We start from the raw sequence: 7897 nt of genomic DNA, 5'->3' as shown, positions 1-7897 counted from the left end.
TCCCTGGAAAAGACCCTGATGTTGGGAAAGATGGAGGGCACAAAGAGAAGGGGACGACAGAGGACGAGATGGTGGGACAGTGTTCTCGAAGCTACGAACATGAGTTTGACCAAACTGTGGGAGGCAGTGGAAGACAGGAGTGCCTGGCGTGCTCTGGTCCAGGGGGTCACGAAGAGTCGGACACGACTAAACGACTAAACAACAACAACGTGCAACTGCTGCTCTAACCAAAATGGCGTCGCTCATGCTCTGTTTAGAAAGTTCAACTGCAATGTCCCCAAGTTTGATGGGGTGGAAGGGAGCCTTCCCCATAACCTGGTGCTTTCCAAATGTTCTGGACTACAACTTCCACCACCAGCTGATGGGAACTGTAGTCCAAAACCTCTGTATTCCACCAACAGGAGACTGGCTGTGTTAGTACGATCAGGCGCTCACCCTCACTTTGTTTTTTAAACCAGGATAAGCAATCCCATCCAGAAGAGCTTTCTCCATTTGCTAGACAACAAAATTCACTTTTAAATGACTGAAGATGATGAGCCCAGGGTGTGTGGTCTGAAATTCCCGGGGATTTATGATTCCCGTGGATGGGGGCCATCTGATTATTCTTCGAGGGGTTGTGTGTTTCTTATCTCTGAGCAGTGTCTTTCTTTCTCTCTGTTTAAGACACTTGAACAAATGGAGATTGTTATTATGTGATTAATATTTGAAGGACTGTTATCTCCTGATCAACGGTGCGGAGATAGCAAAAAAAAAACCCCCGGGATCTGATGGCGTAAACCGGCTCTGATTAAAGAAATGGGAAAGGCACGCCAATTTGGAGACCGAGCGTTTTCCTGACCCCTTTCAACGCCTGGCCAGGGGGATGCGATCACAGTTTGCCTTCGCGTTGATGCCAGGATGAAGGGGGGGGGGGGGGCGCTGAGTCACTCAGAGGCAGCGGGGACCACTTGCTTTCATCTCCTTTTGGAAGGATGCAGAACTCAAAGCGAGCAAAATCGGGTGTTCTCTCCTGTTTTTTTTAAAAATCATGGCTCCAGTCGTGTTGCTCTCTGGTTGCTGTAGACTACAACACCCATCACTACTGGGAAAACCATAGCTTGAACTATACGGACCTTTGTTGGCAAGGAGGTGATGTCTATGCATTTTAAGATGCTGTCTAGGTTTGTCATTGCTTTTCTCCCAAGGAGCAGGCGTCTTTTAATTTCGTGGCTTCTGTCACCATCTGCAGTGATCATGGAGCCCAAGAAAGTAAAATCTCTCACTGCCTCCATTTCTTCCCCTTCTATTTGCCAGGAGGTGATGGGCCCAGTGGCCATGATCTTCGTTTTTTTGATGTTGAGCTTCAGACAATATTTTGTGCTCTTCTCTTTCACCCTTTTTCTTTTACCTCTTTCACTCTTTTCCCCAGTAGTGATGTATGGAAGTGAGAGCTGGACCATAAAGAAGGCTGATCGCCGAAGAATGGATGCTTTTGAATTCTGGTGCTGGAGGAGACTCTTGAGAGTCCCATGGACTGCAAGAAGATCAAACCTCTCCATTCTGAAGGAAATCAGCCCTGAGTGCTCACTGGAAGGACAGATCCTGAAGCTGAGGCTCCAAGACTTGGGCCACCTCAGGAGAAGAGAAGACTCCCTAGAAAAGACCCTGATGCTGGGAAAGATGGAGGGCACAAGGAGAAGGGGACGACGGAGGACGAGATGGTTGGACAGTGTTCTCGAAGCTACCAGCATGAGTTTGACCAAACTGCAGGAGGCAGTGGAAGACAGGAGTGCCTGGCGTGCTCTGGTCCATGGGGTCACGAAGAGGCAGACACAACTAAATGACTAAACAACAACAACACAACACCCATCATCCACAACTGTTGGTCAAGCTGGGTTGGAGAGGGGCTGTTGGGATTTGGAACTTCACAACATCTCAAGGTCATTGGCTACCTGTGGCATGGCCTAGTATCATGGAACTGTAGAGTTGGAAGGGACACCCAGAGACATCTAGTCCAACCCCCAAGATTCTTGCACAGTGGGGGCTGGACTAGATGAGCCCGGGGTTCCCTTCTAACTCTACAATTCCACGATTCTGTGATTCTACGAGAGTCATTAAGAGACGGATCCTGGCTGGTCCTAGCCCCCTTTCCTTGGGATTACATCTTGGGGGGCCCCAACTTCTAGGCAGGTGGGTATTTTGGGGCGAAAGGCATGTGAATGAGATTCCAGGAGGAGACTTTGTTGACTAGGGAGGAGGAAGACTTTGGGGCCAAATGGATGCCCTCGTTCCCCAGCCGCCCTGCTGGGTGTTCCTGGGAGACGGCTAATTGCACCATTACCACCACGGAGAGGGAAAACTCTGATAAATAAAATATTGGAAAGGAAAGATGGGTTTTGAGAAGCGCTGGGAGATAATTGCCTCGACGCTTCTCGTCCTCCGGAGCCAGAATCATTTGTCACTGTTTAGGGCTTCAATTATTCCTCTGTAGCTACATTTGCATGGGGAAGGTGAGTAATTGGGCAATTAGCATACGGTTAAGAGGGATCTTGCCGCCGGGGTGTCCTGGCAAGGAACGGGGGTCTGGGGTATACGTGTTTGTGTGGCGGGGGGAAGGCGGCAGGGTTTGGGGAGCTGACCCCCCCAGAGACCTTTGCGAAAGGTGACTGGCGGGTTCTTCAAAGAGCAGAGAAACCGGCAGGTGTGCCGAGACACCTGTCCTCCGTTTCTGGCAGCGCACACCAGGCTTCTCCAACCTAGAGCTCTGCAGGTGCTGACCCACCAGCCCAGCTGTGGTCCAAGGCATCAGTATTATTACTATTATTACAGTGGTACCCTCGGGTTAAGTTCTTAATTCGTTCTGGAGGTCCGTTCTTAACCTGAAACTGTTCTTAATCTGAAGCACCACTTTAGCTAATGGGGCCTCCTGCTGCCTCTGTGCCGCCAGAGCATGATTTCTGTTCTCATCCTGAAGCAAATTTCTTAACCTGAAGCACTATTTCTGGGTTAGCGGAGTCTGTAACCTGAAGCGTATGTAACCTGAAGCGTATGTAACCTGAGGTACCACAGTATTATTATTTGGAGCAGAAATATCTTTTGCATTTGGCTCTCTTCAATATCCATGCAGGGACAATGACTTCTAGAGTTGGAAGGGACCACATAAGTTATCTAGTCCTAACTTCTTGCAATGCAGGAATCTTTTACCATTGTAGGACTCGAACCCAAGACCCTAAAATTAAGAGCCTCGCAGAATCCTAGAATTGTAGGGTTGGAAGGGATACCAGGGGTCATCTAGTCCAACCCCCTGCAATGCCCCAACTGAGCTTATAGAATCACAGAATCATGGAGTTAGTTAGAAGGGAACCCCAGGGTCATCTAGTCCAACCCCCCGATTCCTGCACAGTGGGGGCTGGACTAGACGATCCAGCGATTTATATTTATATTCCACCCGTTTCTCCAAAGAGCTCAAGGCAGCAGGCGTGGTTCTGCCCCTCCTCACTTAATCCTGGGAGCCCAAATGCAACAGGCGCAGCTCTTCTTGTTACTCCGACTGTTGAGTGGGGTGGATTCGAACCAGGTTCTCTCCCTGGTCCTAACCCACCACCCTAACCGCTACACCACCCCTGAAAAGCACCGGGTTGGAGAAGGCCACTGTGCACTTACGCCACCCCACCTGCCCCACAGAGATGCCCTGCCTTAAAGAGCTGTCCGGCAGGCGGAAATCCAACAGGCGCAGCTCCCTTATCAAAAAAGCTGTACGGATTGAATTTCTGCCCCTCTCCAGCTGCTAAAAGGCACACAGACGCTGTTGGGAATGAGACTCTCTCCTCTTCCCTCCCTTTCGCACTTTCGCACCCGCTCCATTCCAGCTGATTACTTGTATAAGTTTTAGGCGGTTAACTGAGCCAATTAAAAATCTGCATGCATTTGCATATGCATGGAATCAAGAATTCTAGAGAAAACAGCATGCTGCCTTTGCTTCTGAAACGATTCTCTCCTGTTTCTCCCACCAGGCCTCCTCTGACCCTGTCTTTGTCAACCTGGTGCCCTCTAGCTAGTTTGGACTCGGCAATACAATGGGAACCACTCAGATTTCACCCCCGTGTTTTCCACCGACCCCACGACTGAGTACAGTGGTACCTCTGGTTACGGATTTAATTAATTTCGGGGTGCCATGCTCACCCAGAAAAATCCGTAACTAGCGGCTCTGCTTCTGCGCATGTGTGCAGCGCGATAGAGCGCACAGAGTGCTTCTGCGCATGTGCGAGTGGTGAAACCTGGGAGTATGTCATCCCTGAGGGGGTGTGTGACAAAATCCCCCTGGCAGATCACCGCTGATCACTCTGCCCCGGGTGCAAGGCATGTGCACCGCTCTGGGTGTCCAAGCGACTAGCTCTGCTGCTGCTCATAGGTAAAGGTAAAGGGACCGCTGACCGTTAGGTCCAGTCGTGGCCGACTCTGGGGTTGTGGTGCTCATCTTGCTTTACTGGCTGGGGGAGCTGGCGTACAGCTTCTGGGTCATGTGGCCAGCAGGGCTAAGCCGCTTCTGGCGAACCAGAGCAGCGCACGGAAACGCCGTTTACCTTCCCGCCGGAGTGGTACCTATTTATCTACTTGCACTTTGTGCTTTCGAACTGCTAGGTTGGCAGGAGCAGGGACTGAGCAACGGGAGCTCACCCTGTTGTGGGGATTCGAACGCCGACCTTCCGATTGGCAAGTCCTAGCCTCTGTGGTTTAACCCACAGCGCCACCTGCATCATAGTTAAGACCAAAAAGCTAACATTGTCCAATTCATTCCAAACGGGTGCCAAACCTTTGCAAACTTGCATCGCAAAACCCATGGTTTGCCTCCCCCTCCCCCGTTCTGCGCCAAGCTGAAAGATTCCAGAGCGGTGAACCAGACGGCACGCCTATTTTTCCTCTTCCTGCCAGGGCAGAATGCCTTTTGTGCTCCAAGCGTGACATCACCTCTAGGCACTGACTTGGCTAACAACACATGGGAATTCCTCTGGCTCACAGCCAACACCTGTCACCTATTTTCGCTTCGCTCTGCCTGCTCTCCGAACCCCGTGGCGGGAGAGTTCGCCGACTCGCTGTGTCGAGTCCTGAAAATGGAAAGCTGTGACATGGAGTACCCAGTAAACTCCAATCGGGTGCCAAACTTTTGCAATAGTTTGGAGTGAAGAGGACAATGGTGGAGTTATTTTTTTTGGGGGGGGGAATATCTATGACCCCATGGTTTGAGTGTCAGTTACTCGATTTGGGGGGCCGCTACAGAATGTGGCGTTTGTGGTGCAAAAGGGTGCAAAACGATTACAATAGTTTGGCACCAGTTTTGAGGGGTTTATTTGGGGGGGGGATAATGACGCCCCCCAGTTTGAGTATGTTACTCAGTTTGTGGGCTGGTGCAAAACACGGGGTTCACGGTGCAAAAGGGTGCGGAATGAGTGCAAAAGTTTGACACCAGTTTGGAGTGAATCAGACAATGTGGGGATGTTTTTGGGGGGGATACCTCGACCTTAGTTTGAGCCTCAATTACTCTGTTTGGGGGCTGCTGCGAAAGGGTGCAAAACTATTGCAAAAATTTGGCACCACTTTGGAACAAATTGGACAAAGTCAGGGTTTGGTGGGATACCAATTACCCCTGGTTTGAGTGCCAGTTAATTGGTTTGGGGTCCGGTGCAAAACACGGGGTTCACAGTGCAAAAGGGTGCAAAATTATTGCAAAAATTTGACACCACTTTGGAATGAATTGGACAATGTTGGGGTTTTGTGGGATACCTCGGACCCCTGGTTTGAGTGCCAGTTAATTGGTTCGGGGTCTGGTGCAAAACACGGGGTTCACGGTGCAAAAGGGTGCAGAATGAGTGCAAAAGTTTGGCACCAGTTTGTTTCAATTGGGCAGCTTTGGGTTTTTTGGGGGGGATACCTCGGACCCCTGGTTTGAGCGTCAGTTAACTGGTTTGGGGTCCGGTGCAAAACACGGGGTTCGCAGTGCAAAAGGGTACAGAACTAATCAGAATCACAGACCTGCAGAGTTGCAAGGTTTCCTGGGGGTCATCTAATCCAATCCCCTGCAGTGAGGAATCACAACTAAGGAATCCCCGACTGATCGCCGCCCAACCTCTGTTGGAAGACCTCCAATGTATCATCGAGTGGTAAAGTTGGAAGGGATCCCAAGAGTAATCTAGTCCAACCTGCTGCAACAAAGCCATCGCAGCATAATGGCAGTTGCCCCGATCCGAAGGAACCGATCACACACCTGACTCCGTAACCTAAGCCGCAGTGTCAAAGCAAAGAAGTCGTCATGTCCTTACCTGTTCCCATCGTAATTCTGTCGCGATGTTAGAAGGTTCAAGATGCAAGTCCTCTTCGTTCCCCGGAGCAGATCTGTGTGTTTTGGGTTTTCCATGGCCCAGGTATTTATACCTGCACAGCTTTCGGTTTTCAGGACACCAAACAGCGAGCTGGGGAACTCGAACCATTCGAATAAAGTGTCGGGGAACTCGCAACATGATGTTCCGAAACACTCGAAGGAAAGTCGAAAAACTCGACAGGTGCTGGCTGTGAGCCAGAGAAATTGCCAGGTAATCTTGGCTGAGTGCCTAGAGGTGATGTCATGCTTGGGGCATGAAAGGCCTTCTACCCTGGCAGGAGGAGGAGAAATGGGCGTGCCCGACAGCGTGACATCACCTCTAGGCACTGACTTGGCTAACAACACGTGGGAGTTCTTTCGCTTCGCTCTGCCTGCTCTCCGAACATTGTGGCGGGAGAGTTCGCCGACTCGCTGCGTCGAGTCCTGAAAACAGAAAGCTTTGCCATGGAGTACCCAGCACACTCTGATCAGGTGCCAAACATTTGCAGTAGTTTGGAGTGAAGAGGACAATGGTGAAGTTATTTTTTGGGGGGATATCTATGACTCTGCGGTTTGAGTGTCAGTTACTCAATTTGGGGGGCCGCTGCAGAATGTGGGGTTCGTGGTGCAAAAGGGTGCAAAACGATTACAAAAGTTTGGCACCGGTTTGAAGTGAATTGGAGCATGTTGAGGGTTTTTTGGGGGGGATAACGACGCCCCCCCCAGTTTGAGTATGTTACTCAGTTTGTGGGCTGCTGCAAAACACGGGATTTGTGGTACAAAAGAGTCAGAACAAGTGCAAAGGTTTGGCACCAGTTTGGAGTGAATCAGACAATGTGGGTTTTTTTGGGGGGGGAGGATACCTCAACCTTGGTTTGAGCCTCAATTACTCTGTTTGGGGGTTGCTGAGAAATGGTGCAAAAGGGTGCAAAATTATTGCTAAAATTTGACACCACTTTGGAACGAATTGGACAATGTTGGGGTTTTGTGGGATACCTCGGACCCCTGGTCTGAGTGCCAGTTAATTGGTTCGGGGTCCGGTGCAAAACACGGGGTTCACGGTGCAAAAGGGTGCAGAATGAGTGCAAAAGTTTGGCACCAGTTTGTTTCAATTGGGCAGCTTTGGGTTTTTTGGGGGGGATACCTCGGACCCCTGGTTTGAGCGTCAGTTAACTGGTTTGGGGTCCGGTGCAAAACACGGGGTTCGCAGTGCAAAAGGGTACAGAACTAATCAGAATCACAGACCTGCAGAGTTGCAAGGTTTCCTGGGGGTCATCTAATCCAATCCCCTGCAGTGAGGAATCACAACTAAGGAATCCCCGACCGATCGCCGCCCAACCTCTGTTGGAAGACCTCCAATGTATCATCGAGTGGTAAAGTTGGAAGGGATCCCAAGAGTAATCTAGTCCAACCTGCTGCAACAAAGCCATCGCAGCATAATGGCAGTTGCCCCGATCCGAAGGAACCGATCACACACCTGACTCCGTAACCTAAGCCGCAGTGTCAAAGCAAAGAAGTCGTCATGTCCTTACCTGTTCCCATCGTAATTCTGTCGCGATGTTA

Source organism: Podarcis pityusensis (genome assembly GCF_964106645.2).
Source record: "Podarcis pityusensis genome assembly, chromosome: 8".
In the NCBI taxonomy this organism is placed as follows: Eukaryota; Metazoa; Chordata; class Lepidosauria; order Squamata; family Lacertidae; genus Podarcis; species Podarcis pityusensis.
Note: the sequence above shows the minus strand (reverse complement) of the source record.